This window comes from Typopeltis vanoorti, chromosome 5 (genome assembly GCF_054136105.1).
Source record: "Typopeltis vanoorti isolate ZY-2024b chromosome 5, IOZ_Tvanoo_1.0, whole genome shotgun sequence".
NCBI classification, from domain to species: Eukaryota; Metazoa; Arthropoda; class Arachnida; order Uropygi; family Thelyphonidae; genus Typopeltis; species Typopeltis vanoorti.
Genome location: NC_143553.1, coordinates 70753938 through 70771645, shown reverse-complemented (window position 1 = coordinate 70771645; position 17708 = coordinate 70753938). Strand labels below are relative to the sequence as shown.

At 34.3% G+C, this 17708-nt stretch overlaps 1 protein-coding gene across 3 annotated transcripts in view; it reads right to left on the bottom strand.

Annotated features, from left to right (window-relative positions):
- The window catches only part of LOC150106513 (cyclin-dependent kinase 17-like), a 363340-nt gene extending 357470 nt beyond the window's left edge, over positions 1-5870 (bottom strand). For all 3 annotated transcript variants that reach the window (XR_016548362.1, XM_090393169.1, XM_090393168.1), the window contains exon 1: positions 5753-5870. The gene's annotated coding sequence lies outside the window, so the exon portion shown is untranslated. The remainder of the gene's footprint in view (positions 1-5752) is intronic.
- Positions 5871-17708: the final 11838 nt, after the last annotated feature.

Below are 17708 nucleotides of genomic sequence, written 5' to 3'. Positions count from 1 at the left end.
TTAGATCTAAAATAGTTTTCTGTAAGTTATCTCCAGAATTTGTAATTATTATTTGATCGTCTGCAATGAGGAGAGTGTTTAAGTTTACTGTAGGAGAAAGTTTAATTCCTTGATGCAAATTTTTATTCCATTTTATTATTATTTCATTTAAGTAGATATTAAAAAGAGTTGCTGAGAGGGGGACATCCCTGTCAGACCCCTTAGTTTATCTCTCTTGTATATGGAAGCTCGTGATTTAATCTTATTTGTATTTGATTATTTTCATATATACTTGTGATAGCTTTTAGGATATTATTTGGTATTTGTCTTTCTTTTAATATGTTAAATAATATGTTTCTTTTAACTTTGTCAAATGCTTTTTCAAAGTCAATAAATGCAATATGTGTTTCTAAATTGTATTCTCTTCTTTTCTCTATTATTAATTTTAGGCAAAAGGCCAGGTCTATACATGATGTCCTTTTCTAAATCCATTCTGTACTTCTAAAATAAAGTTTTTGGAATATTTCATTAGTTTGCTATTTAAGATTTTGCTATATATTTTGTAACAGGAATTTAGTATACTGATACCTCTATAGTTTTTAGGATCATCTCCATTACCTTTTTTAAAGATAGGAATCACAATTGCTTTTTTCCATTCTATTGGGGGGGGGGGGGGGAGGATACTAGTTGAGTAAATTTTATTTAAAAATAATAAGAGTCTTTCTTTGAATCTTGTTCCTGTGTATTTATATAGTTCTGAACCTAGCTTATCTTCTCCAGGTGATTTTCCGTTTCTTGTTTCTTTCAGACTGATTTCTAATTCTTCTTTAGTTATTTCCTTTTCATTTTTGTTAATTGTTTGCCAGTTGTCTTTTTTAAAATATTTGTCTGTCCACAGTTCTGTGTAGTAATTTAGACATTCTTCTCATTTCAATTCAGTGTTTAATTTTATGTTTTCTTTGGTATCTGCATTTAAGTGTTTCAAAATCTTATATACATTGGGTCTTATTTTATATAAATCATGTTCTAAATTAGAAACAAATTTGTTCCATGATTCTCTATGTCTTTTTCTGACTTCTCTTTTAGCTATGGCTCTTATTCTTTTATATTCTATTTCATCTTCTAATCTTTTACTGCTTAACCATTTGTGATAGGCTTCTGTTTTATTTTTGATTATTTCTTTGATTTATCATCCCAGATCTTCAGTTTTTTCCTTTTACTGGATTTTTTGGCCTTCCCTAAGCTTTCATTTGCTGCTGCATTTAGTATCATTTTTATATTAAGCCATTCTATTTCTATTTCTTCATTTTGTTTTATTTTATCTAGATATTGGTTAATTCTTTGTTCATATAGCCATTGTGCATTTGGCATTCAATAGTCTAGTTTTATAAACAAATGTTACAATTTTTCTTCCTGTTCTTGTTACTTGTAGTCATTTAGGTGGTAATCTTAATTTTATTTTAACAAGGAAGTGGTCACTGCTTATTTCATATCCTCTGTGGACTCTAACATCTAGTGAAAATTTTGATGTCTTTTCATTTAATATAAAATAATCTAATACTGATTTCAATCCTCTTGCTGCCGAAGTATATTTATGTATGTCTTTATGTTTATAGAAGAAATTCGTTATTTTTAGGTTACTATAAACTACAAAGTCATCAATTTTTTACCATTCCTGTTTAGAGTATGTTCTCCATGTATTCCTATATTATTATTAATTTTTGTGTTTCCAATTCTTGCATTTAAGTCTCCTGCTAAAATTACATAATCTCCATTCCAGGGTCATTTCCCATAGATTCAATGCAATTATCTTTTTCTGTCAGCTTACAAGTAGGATTATGTTCTCCATGGCAGGGGACTAGCCTTACGATGGAATAGTTCAATGGTAGGGCTGCTACCTTAAGGCTTCTGAACTAGCCTCCTTTCGAATTTAAACCCATAGGAGGAATAGGGTATATTGAAGGGGAAAGAGTAGATTATAGAAGAATTATAGTAAGGTTTATAGAGAGGGCATAGTTGTAAGGCCAGAAATGAAAAGACCCCATGGCCCTCAAGTACTCTAATAGCATAAGGGTCATAAAATAAGAAGAGTTGGCTGAAAAAGCCTTATAGGAAAGATTAAAGTAAGTGGATCTTCCTCAAAGTAGAAGGAGAGGACAGATCCAGCTAGGGGTCCATGGGAGTGCTGCTTCCCTTACAATCAAGATGATTGCCCCTTATGGCCGTGTTGGTCCACGAGTCCTTATTCAGTATATTCGGACCACCCCACCATACACACACACACACGCACATGGTGGGCTCCCCTATCTGCCACCCAGGGGACGTGCTCTCTAGGGATTCAGGCCTCCATAGAGTCAAAAGACTCATTGTAGGAGGTCCTTCCTAAGAAACACAAAGTCTGTCAAGACTCATCGAGGGGAAGTTCCCCCCCCCTAAGAAACACAAAGTCTATCATACCACTCCTTAAACTCATTGACCATTCTCACTCTCTACTTTAAAGTACTTTAAAATTTGAATAGAATATATTCTGTTCTCCAGGAAGAAGAATATACAGCATGTTTTATCTTCACTCTTGCTTTGTATTTTGAAATCAGTCCTATATACATTTTTAGAATAATTCCTATTGTAGAAATGCATACCGGAAATGAATATAACATGAATTTATTAGTAGAGAGATATTCTTGTGAAAATAAGTTTAATTTTTAGGGAGTACATTTTTAATAAACTTTTTCTCTTCAAATAGCTTAAATGGAATATATACATTTCCTCTATTAACAATAACTGTTTTACAGGAGCAAAAATTAAAGTAGCATTTATGACTATAAACAATGAATTACACGATAACCACAGTAATTAACTTTAATGGAAGTACAGATATTTTGTACTGAAAATAACAGTACACAGTGTGTAGAAACAAGCAAATCAAAGAACAGGAATACAAGGTACAATTTTTTTACCAATTAAAAACGGTTGCCATGAGTTAGAAATTAATATATTAATAAATAATATTAAAACTATTTTTGATGCTTACATAAAATGAGACTCTCCCAAACTTTTGAGAGAGAGAGAGACAATCTTTCCGATTTAAGTTAGGCTAATGTAGAAGGGCTTTGAACACTAAACACAGTATCCTGTGGGATGAAGCTTGTCTTCTCCATAGAAGCAGTTTTTAATAAAAATGCCTTTTTGAAGAAAGTTGTGAACCCCTCTTACATCAGCCTAACCTGAATCAGAATGATTGCCCCCCCCCTCTCTCTCTCTCCCCTAAAAGTTTGGGAGATTCTCACTTTGTGTAAACATCAAAAAAAGCTTTAATATTAGTTATTAATATATTAATTTCTAGCTCACGGCAACTGTTTTTAATTGGTAAGCTGACTGATGTATGTACCTTGTATTCCTGTTCCTTGATTTGCTTGTTTCTACACACTGATGATGTACTGTTATTTTCAATACATCATCAGTGTGTAGTAATTAACGTTAATTACTTTAAAGTTATTGTGAATTTATTGTTTATAGTTATGCCACAATCAGCTTCAAAGATTAGCATTTATGACTATTTCTTTCATTGCCTGCATAGTTTACACTATAATGTATTAGATGATGTAGTAAGAGGCAAACATACTTTTTGCTTACTTCTGTTTTATTTTTCACAAAAAAAGAACCATTTTCCACAGTATCATTTTTGATAACACTCAAATTTCCAAACAAGATGAAATTTCTCTTCTTGGAATTACCCTGACATCAGGCCTCACCTGCTGGAAGTTTATTGCTTTGCATGGTGGGAGATACTGAGACAAGGAGTGATGAGAGCTTGGTGCACCTTTGCTACGAGTTGCCAACTCTCCATTGCTTCTGCCTTAGTATCACAGTTTCTGGGTTTGCCTCCCACTGACAAGACCTCAATAAAGGTCAAAACCGGTCTGGGTAGTGGCCCGTCCCTTAATGTATAGCATTATACATGTCCGCAAGGAGATGTGTTTTGCATGGTGGGAGCCACAGATGTTTGGTCTCTGCAATTTGTGTATTCGATAAATATTTTCATGGCAAATGTTCATCTGAAATAGCATTAGTGCTAAGCCTGCTGGAACACGTACAGCTGCCGTCCAACATCTTTTCACAGTATAGTTTAAAACTGTTTTACAGAAGCAAAAATTAAAGTAGCATTTATGACTATAAACAATGAATTACACAATAACCACAGTAATTAACTTTAATGGAAGTACAGATATGGAAACAGAACATGTTTCTTTTCCTCCTCCATCCCTGCTACCTGCTGTACTGTGGAACAGTTTATCCCCCCCTGGATATACTGTATTTGCTGGCATATAAATGCACCCCCATTTTTGTGCACATTTTTTAGGAAAAAAACTTTATCACTGAATATTATAATCAATTTACAGTATTTCAAATATAAAGTAATAAGTAGGTACACTTTCAACAAATACCTAATCTTACTGTGAACGAGTTTTTTTTTTCGTGCCCCGGAGTTTTAACAGTAAAAGTTTTTGTGCCCTTGGAATTTATAGTTTTGTTTAAGGGCACATCAAAAGTCAGTGGAACTTCATCCATGTTTCCTTAGGTTAATGACGAATCAATGCAATTCAATAATTTTTTCTTCATATTCAGCTGGCATCTTTTGTGATATTTATGTTTTAGTCCGCATACATAGCTGGTTTCTCTTCATGAATCTTGAACACCATGATGTTGATCCAGTAAAGTTGGCGATCCCTCTGTTAGCAGCTATCACTTTCGCTTGATGAATAATCATTTTTGTAGACACTGAAAGTCCCGCTTTTCTACTAACCAGAATGCTCTCAAACACGCAAGGAAGCAAGAAAGAAATCGCCTAACTCGGAACAGAGAAAATTTCCAGAAATGAAAGCAATAAAAAACTGAATATCAGCGTATAAGGTTTTGTGTGTGCATATATATATGTGCATATACCTGCATGTGCCAATGTTGTTCAACAAACAATATAGAATAATCCAACATGGTCTTTCTACACTAACCAAGACTGCACTTATGAATATCTTTCATTTATGATGTTACAACATTAATCCCTGTGTTTTAGCAGACAAACTGCAATAATTCATCTTACAGCACACTTGTCCATGATGGACTTATCTCTCTATGAATTAATGTACAACTAATTCATTGTGTTTATATTTATATGTTGTGGATTTTTTTTTTTCCGAGTTGCCAACAGATGCACCACCACCTTGCCTCAGTCCTGAAGATATTTTCAGGCACAAACTTTGTTTGCTCACACTTGGATAAAGGATTAAACTAAATTTATTATAGCTTCTCCTGCATAAACACATCACAACCATTGCATCCTCAGCTTCCAAAAAATTAGGATTTCTCTTTGCTCAAGATGTTACTTCACTTCTATGCAGCTGTAACCTTATACAAATCACAAATCTGCCCAGCTATCGAATGCTGCTCTCACATCTAGAGTGGAGTTCCTAAAAGCTCCCTCAAAATACTTGACTCAATACAGAGGAGAGGGAATTAGATTGATACCAATTCACTCCTCTCACTTTCCCATACTATAAAGTTTGGAATGGTATAAATAAAATTTCTAATTGTTGCCATATAACCAGTTTCATTTATTCCATAATTTATTTCTAAAAATATATCACATTTAATCTAAGAGAATTTGAACATATGCTATTACATTAAATGTGACACATGCCCAATTGGTAGATTACTGCATGTGTCACATTTAATGAAAATGTCTACTTTTCTTGCCTTAATCTAATCTGTGACTTACCCATAATGCTAGTATACCATGTTTTCAATCTCACTGGGAAAATATAGTGAAGTACACAAACACACACAGACTTCCCAATGTTTTCTTCATTATAATGATCAAATTGCTTAATTCATTCTGTTTGCTCATATTAGCATCAAATCAATTAGATAAAATTTCATGGTTTAAGTTATTATTGGAATCAGCAAGCTTTAAAAAAAAAAAAATAGGAATCATTAGGATGCATGCAACTGCAATATCAAATTTTAATATGAAAAACTTATGGATAAAACAATCCCAATCAGGGGAAGGAGAATAAATAAATAAATATATATGAAACAGTAAACAAGATTGGAGAAAATTATGAGAAATTGTGTTTATCTCATAATATTCTCCAATCTAGAGCTGCAAGTAAAGATTGTTAGCATAACTAATTCTCTTAGCTAACTTTCTGGTTACTAAAGAAGTGAAATAATTTCAAATCTAATACACACCTTGATAAACCCTGCTAAAAAAAAAAAAAAATGCACTAGCCTAAGTAACTGCACTAGCCTATTCCACAGCCAAATGTTTCCACACACACACACAGTGCTATATCAAGTCTAACAGAGCTACCATTAACTTTTGTCAATTGTTGCCATGACAACACCAGTACAAACAATCTTTAGATTCATGACCCAGATTAATATCAGGTATGTGAATGTTATTAAAAAAAAAAAAAGTTTCATATTAATACTAATTAGACAAGTATCTAAGAGTTTCCTTAAATTATTAATTCAATAAAACAACATATGCAATATGAAAATAATGAATAAAAGTCCTTGATTCATGACTTCAGAAGGAAGCTAAAGTGATTTAAAAAAAAAATTCTGAAAACAGTAGAGTAGCTGTTTTCTGCTTACTGGAGTTGCATACCCTAATGTAATTACTTAATGTTACAGACCTATTAATTTCATACTTATGAAATATAATTACTGAAACTATCACAGTTTTAGTGATTCTATTTCAGGATAAGTGGAATTCCTTTGATTTGAGAATCCCACATCAACCAGGACAATGATCACACACAATTCAATTTTTTCCCTACCCCACCCTCCAAGCATATTACAATAGTATTCTTTTTTACTTATCATTCATTGTGAATGTGTAATAATTCAATTGAAGATTGGCATGAATCTCAGTGATACTGCCCATGACCGAGAATATGATGCAGTATCCTGAGTGAGGCCCAGGGTTGATGCAGAAGATTTTTTTATTTAATTTAATTTTAAGTATAGTTTCTGCAGACATTAAAAAAAATAATAATAAAAAGAAACCCACTTGATCCACAGAAGACATAGCAAGGATAACGAAGAGGATGAGCAATTAGTAAAAGGTTTGAAGTCGAAATGAAAATTAATATCAACCAATTGATGTCTGAATTAAGTTTCAAGGAAGATGGAATATTTGTGTTTGCTTTGTTTGGCCTAGATAAAACATGATCAGGAGCAGAGCGAGTTAATTTTAGATTATTATTAAAATATTAAGATATATCAGAAATATATATATCATCTAATAATTAATTAACAATATTTCTCATAAGAAAATGTTAAGTTGCCTGATATCTGCTGAACAGGGTGTTTTGAGGATGCTAAATATGAAAACAGTATAACTTCATGGATTTGGCATATGGTAATTTAAACAGATATTAAATTCTTGATGTATAATTCCATAAAATAAACAAAAGTGCACATTTTTACTATAAAAATGTGATGCTAATAATACTAGTAAGAGGATTTTTTTAATTATTACAATGGCATCTTATCTGCAATGTAATAAAGTACAACTTTTTTTTTTTCCCTTTAAAATCTTCTGTTCATTACAGGTGTTAGAATTATATGCTTCAGTATTTTTATATCAATCAATGTTCCTCTCTGGAATGTGTTTATTTCAAATTAAAATTTGTGTAGAACAGGCACTATTAGGTCTGCGTGACCCATCTGCAAATCAAATTATGAGAAATATTATTAATTATCAAATGATTAATATATTTCTGATATATTAATATTTTAATAATATTCTAAAATTATTCACCATATTCTTTAAGATGACAGCAAAATATCATGATGGACATTTGATATTAAATGGTTCATCTAAAAGGTAGAGATGCATTGTATAACCTATTAAAAAAAGGAATGTTGAAATAAACATTGAAAGCGTATTTGCCAATATCAGTTGAGTACAAGGGGAGTAATCATTATGGACATAATTATAGTTTTCATTAAGAAGATATACACTTACCAACCACTGAATTAGAAATCTTCATGCAGGTGTACATAAACATTACTTATACAGCGTATAAGTAATGTTTATGTACATTACCATTTAACATGTACAATGTACATAACCATTTAATATACAAAATACTTGGTAACGTGCATCATTACATGTTCTAGGCAACTATTTACGAATGCTGTTGGTCAGTAATTGTAAATAGTGCTGATCACAATGGGAAAAACAAAGGATCTTTCAGAGTTGGATAAAGGGCTTATTGTGGGTGATGTCTGACTGGAGCTCCGATTTTGAAAACAGCAGAGATAACTGGTTTCTCAAAAGTCAGGTGGAAAAATAGCCTACACTGCTTATTTAAGAGGTGTAACTGTGGTCCTAAGACAGTCTGTCAGGAAAAAAATCATTGCCATCTGAAGAGGCTTGTATGGACAAACAGAACATCATATGTGCAGCAATTGATCAAAGCATTTAATAAAAGTTGTTCCTGACCCATATTTCACCAAACTACATGCAGAGAATTGAAGAGGATCAGTAATGGCAGTCACTTCCCTATACAGAAACCACTGATTTCTGCAAAACTGGACACTGGAAGACTAAAAAAAAAAAAAATGTAGTCTGACAAGTTTATTTTTCACTTGGTTAGAGTATAATAAATTTAGTTTAATCCTTTATCCAAGTGTGAGCAAACAAAGTTTGCGCCTGAAAGTATCTTCAGGACTGGGTTAAGGTGGTACAACACCAGGGCAACTCGTTGCAAAGGTGGAGCAAGCTACCAACACTCCTATCTCAGTATCTCCTATAATGCAAAACACAGTGAAAAATAAACTTTCAACATCTTTCTCTAAATCCAGAGTAAATTATTAAAAAAGGGTGGCACACCAATTGGCAATTCCTATAGGTAGAGATGACCTGCTAATGCTTCCGCCTGATATCTCCACTTGGGCCTGGCTCCCACTGAAGAGACCTCAATAAAGGTCGAAACTAGTCTGGGTAGTGGCCCTTCCCTTAATGCATAACATTAGACATATCCGCAAGGAGATGTGTTTTGCATTATAGGAGATACTGAGATAGGCGTGTTGGTATCTTGCTCCACCTTTGCAACGAGTTGCCCTGGTGTTGTACCACCTTAACCCAGTCCTGAAGATACTTTCAGGCGCAAACTTTGTTTGCTCACACTTGGATAAAGGATTAAACTAAATTTATTGTAGTCTGACAAGTAATGGTACACCCAGGGCCAATACTAGAAATTTTGCCACCCCATGCAATAACATATTTTGCTGCCCCTTCCCTCTAAAAATATTATTTTAATGATGTCTTAAAAGCCATGATGTTAAGCTAGGCTTCAATACGTCTGATCGTAAATTCTAAATAGTAACATTAGCTAATGAAAATTCATAAGTTAATGAAAAATTATCATTAACTATATTTTTTACAAAAAGAGAGGGAGACAATTAACCCTTTAACAGTGGAATTTTGTTCTGAAAATGTGCATCTGCATGGATAATTAAATTCAAGCAAAGATGAGTATACTCTTCAAACAGAGTAAATGCAATTTTTCTGGCCCAAAAAACTTGCTGCCCATGTAAATGCACATGTTGCACCATTGTTAGAGCCGGCCTGGGTACACCTTGTTCTGTACTGACAGTAGGCAGAGTTTGGTTGAAGCCCCATGAAGCAATGAACCCAACTTGACTTATACACACAACTAAAGGTTATGGATGGTGTCATGGTATGGTGCATGATCTGGTGGTATGGAACAGGGGCCACTGATATTGATGGAAGGTCGGCTGTACTCCAAGAAATTACTGAACATTGTTGTTGATCAAGTTCATCCTGCAATGTTAACTTTTAATCCAGCAGGTGATGGTTGTTTCATGGACAATGCTATTGTCCATCGCAGTGATTCAGCAAGCATGACAGTGACTTCTGCCATCTTCCATGGCCAACACAAAACTCAGATCTGAATCCCATTGAAAATATATGGAACATGTTAGAAAAACAGACCCTGGAGCAAAGTCTTCCTTTATCAAATCTGAGCCAGTTAAAGGACTGTCTGGTGAATGCTTTCTGGAATCTATGATAAACTACATATGTGCCATAATTCAGGCTAAGGAAGGTTCAACACAGTATTAAATAAAAGTTTTTAATTAGGTTGCTTGGTATGTGTAGTTTGCAGTGTTGCCAACAGACTACTGTCTTCAGGAGCATGTAATAGAGGGTGGGGGGGGGAGGGAGAGACACCCATTCAGAAGAGAGATCTAGTTACAAAAAAGAAAATGTACCTAATGAGTTGTCCCATCTTGCCACCAGCGAATTTTTTTTTTTCTTTTGCAGGGAGACTGCAACGGGTTCCTCATGGAAACACATTTGGTAGTGAGTACAATGTCTATCAACAAATTTTAAGTCAGATATTAGTATGTAAGCAGAGTGGGAGACCTCAGGATGTGTCTATAAGCATTATTATCATAAAATATAATAATAACAACAGTAATTCTTGAAATATGTCAAGGAAATTGTATTTCGATCAGTTGTATTATATATTATTTTTTATGTGGTTACCACCCACGAAAGGTTATTACTAAACCTATAGTACATTTGTACCGTGGGTGGACTAAGGTTTTTTTTTTTTTTCATTTTTGTTTTTTTGTCAATTTTTTTTTTTTTAATTTTACATGATCCAGAAACCCTGCTCTAGAGATCAAACATGGACCTTTTTTCAGCCACTTCAGGACTCCAATAAATGGGGCAGGGAAAACATTTATTGGAGGTGATAAAATTCATCTTCTACCTAAAAATTTTATATTTTTTCTTTTTTTTTTTAATCCTAGTCAATAAATATTTTTCAATATATTTGAATTTCATTTGTGAAGTTATAGCATTTTGTACCATCCACATTATGTTACAATTATCCTTTCTAAATGCCAATGTCTACTCAAAAGAATAATAAGAATAATAATAATAAATAAATAAATAAACTAAATGCAAGAGGACCTCTGTACAAAAATTCTGGATTTCCTAAAACATATCTAAAAAAATTCTGCCCATAACAATTTTTTTAAATGCAAAATATAAGAAGATTCACACACATATATATTTATATAAGATTCATTCACAAAGCAACATGAATCCTTCAGATGGAAAAGATGTGGGCTTAATTGTTTTCATGGCAATAAGGAACTTTTATGACTTTTCCAAGTTAAAGTGAATTAGTCAGTCTTATGCACTGGTGACAGGAACCTCTTCCTTGAAATCTCATTTTCATTCTGCAAAATCAGATAAATCAGTCTGTGATCAACTGAAAAATAAAATTACATTTGCTAAGTGGTGTGTTCAGTGGGTGATAAGTCCTCCTGTAATAAGGCAAGAGAAGGAAGTCACCTTAGATACGGCGAATATTAACAAGACTAATCATTATTAGTGTAGTTGAAATGAACTGAACTCATAGTCTAGGTGGAGAATTACGATTTATTAAAACCAGCAGTTTTCTTAAAGTTATTTGATTTCAACGGATACTGATAGTTGTATAACTTTAACATAGTTTTTATGAAATGTTTAAGCAGCTTTAACTTTAATGGTTTACTTAAAATCTGCCTGCTAAATGTAATTCGATAGTGTAACATTATTTAGTGGCATAAGGTGATATATATATATATATATATATATATATATATATAAGAGAATTTACTAGACATTTATAGAAGACTGGAGTGCTTATAAAATTTCTGATTCTACTATGACTTGTTCTTTGCATCTTATTTACATAAAATCATACTTTTCCTTAAGCATGCAGGTGTTTATATAAGGAAGAAAAGGTGGTAAAAATGAATTCCTTTCATAACCTGGAAGTAATACCGCTTTTTTAAGTTATGTTATGCATTTTTCCCTTTGATATATATTTTAAATCGGCCACACAAGTTTATTAATAAACTAGCGCCAACAGGATCGGAAGACCTGTTTACATCGGTACTACCACATCGCATATATTTCAGATAAGATTAATTTTCTGGTTTTCCATAAAAGTACTTTCCTGATAAAATCATTTAACAAAGAAGGCCAAGTGACGGTATACTGGATTTGAAAACGATCAGAACGGATTAAAATAATAATACATATAAAATAAAATGCACATAAACTAACCTAACAACTTCCCTTTCTGTATAATCCATGTTGACAACCATGAGTTCGATCCCAGAATTCTCACGAAAAACCACCTGTAACAATTTTTCAATCATCTGAAAATTGAATATTATAGTGGGCTTTTTGGGAAAGTTGAAAATCTAAACAAAAACTAAATTATACATAATATGTGTATGTGTGATAAATGATTATATATATATTATAACAGATTGGTGTGGATATTTTGGAGGAGATGAAGGATTTCGGGGATATCGTGGACAGGGACTTGAAATTTCGTGGACATTTTGCTATAATTATGAAGACGATCCCCAGCAACTGTGGGATTGATGCTTTGAACACTGACGTCAAGAAGTAAGGATGTTTTGATTCCGTTGTACAAGACTTTGATCAAGCCGCATATGGATTACTGTGCACATATTTGGTCGCCAGATTTTCAAAAAAATGATGAAATGTTGGAGAGTATCCAGAGATGATTGGCTAAGTTAGTTTCTGGTCTCTGGAATGTGGCATATGAAGACAGATTGAGATAATGAAAATTACAAAGTTAGTGGATAGAAGGAAGAGGGGAGACATGATCGTGACATATGAGTTGGTAAGGGGTAATTATCAGATTCGAATGGATGAGATTTTTCATAGAATATCTGGAGACACCAGGAGAACAAGAGGCCATCGCTGGAAGCTGTATAATGTAGATGTAAGCAAGGGAGTAGTGAGTAGTAGATTTTATCATGGAGACTGATGGGTAATCGGAATGCATTGCGAATGTGGTGAGTGAAGTGTCAGTGAATGCAATTAAGTCGAGGTACGATGAGCTCGATGTCTCTTGACACTGGAGGTGTATTGATGATGATGATAATGTCTCAGATCTGGTGAATCAGTTTAAGCAGAGGTATGATAGGCACTGTGTTAATAATGGTTAGTTTCTTACTCCCATAGTGAATATGGTTACATTTGTCAAAGTATGATAGGAACAAGAATATTGCCTGGATGGGAATATATAGATCTGCTCATGGCAAGGATAAAATGCCCTTCCTACCAAGGCTTGTATAACCCATGGTAGGCATAATATATACGTGTAGGGCTGGATGTGGGTTCAGAGAGATTATGGCACGTATATCACAATGTTGTTTAAGAACCCACAACATTAGAGTTAAAAAGCATGCGCCATCATAAATTACCGAGTAGAGCAAAAAGGATGGTTATTTAGAAAAGAACTAAATATATTGTTGAAGTGGGCACAAGAAAGCCTGATCTTTCGGCATCAAGAGATGGTAGCATTGTCGTCCTGAATATTCAATTCTGTGAATCAAACCAAGACCTTCATCAGGCAAATGAAGATAAAATAGATTATTATTATGCTTCTGAAAGACATTATTTAGAAGAATATTGCTCGCTACTGTTTTTTTTTTTTTGCCATTTCAAATAGAGGGGTGTGGTATGTAAAGCCCAATAAGGATGCACAGCTGTTAGGTCTTAGTGCCCTAGACATCAAAATGCTTTCCTTCCAATCCCTTCAGCCTGCAATGGTCACAGGGAATATGCATCAGCGAATGACGAAGAGGATGAATAGGGAAGCTGTTGGTTGGACTTCGACTTAAAGCATGCATCAACAATATGCACACTATATGTGACTGTGCATGCAGTTGATGTGTAGTAGTTATTGTCCTAGCTTTAGGATACGGAACGTGAAGAATTAAAATAAAAGATATACTGTGAATGATGTTTCTGAGCCTCCTGCAATGAATCTTTGGATTCCGTGAAGATACTCGTTAACAACAACAATAATTCGACCAATTTAAGAACATTATTTTCTAATTTGTGGGCTGCATCAAAACCTTCCTGAGAATTCGTGAATATCCTCTTTTGCAGATTCCCATCGGTGCTATGTTTCTGCACGATACATTTTCTATAGATAATTTCATAGGTCTGCTCCACTGAACCAACTACCACTATTCCTAGAAACGTCTGTAATGACAATAACAATGAAAAGGTTTATTATCATAGAGTATTTACCTATATATAGGCTGACCATATTTTCTTGAGACAAAAATGGAACATTCGAATGGCAAAAACGGGACGGTGGTTATGTAATATTCTGTACTCATGAAAAATTAAGACGATAAAAAAGTTTTATTTTTTTTATTTTCAGCTAACGCCTTTTTATTCCCGTATACGGGAGTAGGCGAGGCAATTTAGCCCTATCTAACTTTTGGAGACTGAGTGGGCAGTTCAATCTCCACTGGTACCCAATCAGAGACAGACGGCCCAAGGCTATCACTAATTAAGCGGTACGCAGTGAAGAGAGACGGCTCAAATGTGCCGCCATCTCGTGGTCCCTAACCCTAACACAATATATTTAATGTCTGAAATAATGTGGGTTCTACGGTCGATTTTCTTGAGTTTACAGGACGAAAAACCCGAGTTTCCGGGAGGAAAAACCTGCTTGCCCTTGCCAGAGATCGACTAACTCGGGAACCGGTCGAAAAAAGGCTTAGAAAAATTTCCTCTAGTCGCCGACTAGACTCAAAACCAAGTCTTCCTTCGTGAGGCCAAGTGCGGCGGTGTGCAAACGCCACATCCGCTGAGCTACACAGGCTCAAAAAAAGTTTTATTACATAAATATATTGAGCTTACGATCATTCTGCAGTGACAGAACCCGTACAAAAATTTAGATAGACGTAGAGGGGGACTGTATTTCACCACAATCGTAGCATGAATATTTCTCCGATTAAACATATTTCGGTCTTTCAACACTTTATCGTAAAACTTCGCACAGTCCATGATGCAATTTTGTCTTACAACTAACATGACCCTCATTAGCTGAACACTTTTGACCCCATACTGTTCAAAACGGAAAATATTCTCTCAACAGGTGTTGTACTTCCTGGAAGAAACAGAATAAACTCTACAATATTAAAAAGTCTCGAAAGTCAAGGCGTTTTTGGCTCATTTCAGAAAAAATCTGTACCCATCTATCAGAGATACGGGAATGTTTTCTTTATTCCATGTATCCAACTGCCTCACAATTATAGATTTTATGATGGTCTGCTGATCGAATACACGAGTTTCTTCTGATTCTGTGCGTGTGCTGAGTTCCTCGTTCAAGCTCTCCTGAATTTCCTTCCATTCAGGTGTCTTCCTTAGTAGCACCCACTTAAACTTTTCAGTGTTTCCTAAACTGCACTTCCACTTGTTGACATATTCTAAGCTGGTTTCATAGAAATTCTCAACTATCTCAGAAACCTTAGCCTCATTAATTTCTCCTGAATCTACTAACATTTTCAGTTGTTTTTTGACATCAGTAGTTACAAACATTTCACTTTTTCCGGAATCTAAATTGTTTACAAGATTTTCAACGTTCTTACTACTTCTGTAGCTGAAATATTATCTTTTTTCAATTAAGCTAATGTATGTTTGGAACGTACACACTTGATCTCTTGCAAATAACAACCAAAATTTCTAACAGGGATCTTCAAGCAATTTTCGCAACATAACAGGACATTTTTCTCAAGAAAGAAAATAAAAACGATGCCTCAAACATACTTAAAATTCTGCCAATTGATGGACCCATGGACAAAAATTTGTATTTCCATGCTCTAACAAATTAGCGTAATTGTTTCCTGTAAAGTCACAAACGTTTTTCAGTTCTTTAACTCTGATTGTATATACTCGTATTTTTTTTTTTTTTTTATTTTCTCTGAATAAATACTGCAGACATCGATATTTAGTATCGAACAATTCGACTCCATGGTTATACAAGTTACTGGTATCCATGATATTGATATACGATTATAGGTTATGAATTATAATTTATGATTGACCAATATTAAAGTATATTTATAGTTTTTTTTATTAAAGCCGATAAAACTGACATTTTTATTAAAACGACTGGAAATATGAAAAAAAAAAAAACGGTACTGTCCCGTTCAAAACGGTACGTATGGTCAGCCTACCTATATACAATTAAAACCTATTATAGTAACAAACTGATATATATATTTTTTTCAATATCAACATCATAGTTTATTATAATACAGCGTGTTAAGTTAAAAACATTATTATCATATACTTATTAGGTAGTGTTCGTATACAAAAATATGGTATGCAAACTACTGAGTACATTTATTTTAGATAAACAGTATACAGTTCTAGTCGACGAAACCTTTTCTAAACCTTTTTTCGACATGTTCCCGATTTATTCGATAATTGGCACAGCCAATTTTTCTCTAGGAATCTCAAGTGATTCGTCTCGTAAATTCAAGAAAAGTCAACGTTGAAGCAATATTTCATCAAAAAAAAATAAAAAATTCAGCTAACGCCTTTTTGTTCCTGTATAGTGAGTAGACGAGGCTGTTTTTTAGCCCTATCTAACTTTTGGAGACTGAGTGGGCAATTCAATCTCCGCTGGTAGTCAATCAGAGATAGCTGGCCCAAGGCTATCACTAATTAATCGGCGCGCAGTGTAGAAGGCGGTTAGTAAGTGTCACCATGGTGGTCCCTAACCCTAACAAAATATTTTTTAAAATCTGAAAATAGTGTGGGTTCGACGGCCAATTTTCTTGAGTTTATGGGACAAAAAACCCGATTTTCCTGGAGAAAAAACCGGCTAGCCCGTGCTAGAGATCGACTAACTCTGGAACTGGTAGAGAAAAGGCTTAGAAAAAGTTCCTGTAGTCGGCGACTAGATTCGAACGCCTTTCGTCGTGCTATCAAGCGCTGTAGAGTACAAACGCCACTTCTACCGAGCTACACAGGTTCAGTAGAGAGCCTGTGTAGCTCAGAGTTCCATGTGGTATTCTATCAAACACACCTATGCAATTTCTAGTAATATCACTGTGTATACATTCCATTTATCCAACTCAGCTGTTACCCTAATTTAAAAAGTTAATAGATTTGTAAGGCATGAAATACCCTTATCGAAGCCATGACACCCCCCCTTCCGTCAAAAAGTATCGAAATCTTACCCAGCCATTCCTGAATTCTCTTTTTGATCAACATTTCCAGTACTCTGCCTCCCCTTTCTGGAATTTCCAGAGCTGACTTAAAATAAACAGCTTAATCAAATGCATCTCCAGTTTCATTGCACATTCTCTTCACATGCCAGCTGATAGCCTATTCAATCCCACAGCTATATTTGCCTTCAGATTATGCAATATCCTAACAACCTTCAATTCATCAACCTCTGTTCTCATATACCTATTATATCCTGTGAAGTCTTCTTTAACAATATCTTTACTTCGATGATGTACCCTTGCAAAATGGTCACGTAGTAGCTTAACACACTCTCGTCCGTCTCTGTGTCCTCTCTACCATATACAGACATAAAAGTTATCGCCATAGTCATTCTTCCTCATATTTCCACATAATGAAAAAACGTAATTTGGATTTACTGTCGCTTGGTCGGCTATCTTCTCATAATCTATTTCTACCTTCTCATGCTGGTCCATCTAACTCCTACCTGATTTACAGTCCATCTCTTTGGTATACAGTGTGATATTGCTTTCTCCATATATCCCTTGACAATTCCGTTTGCATTGTGAACATCTTTCCCGTGAAGATCTTTATGCCA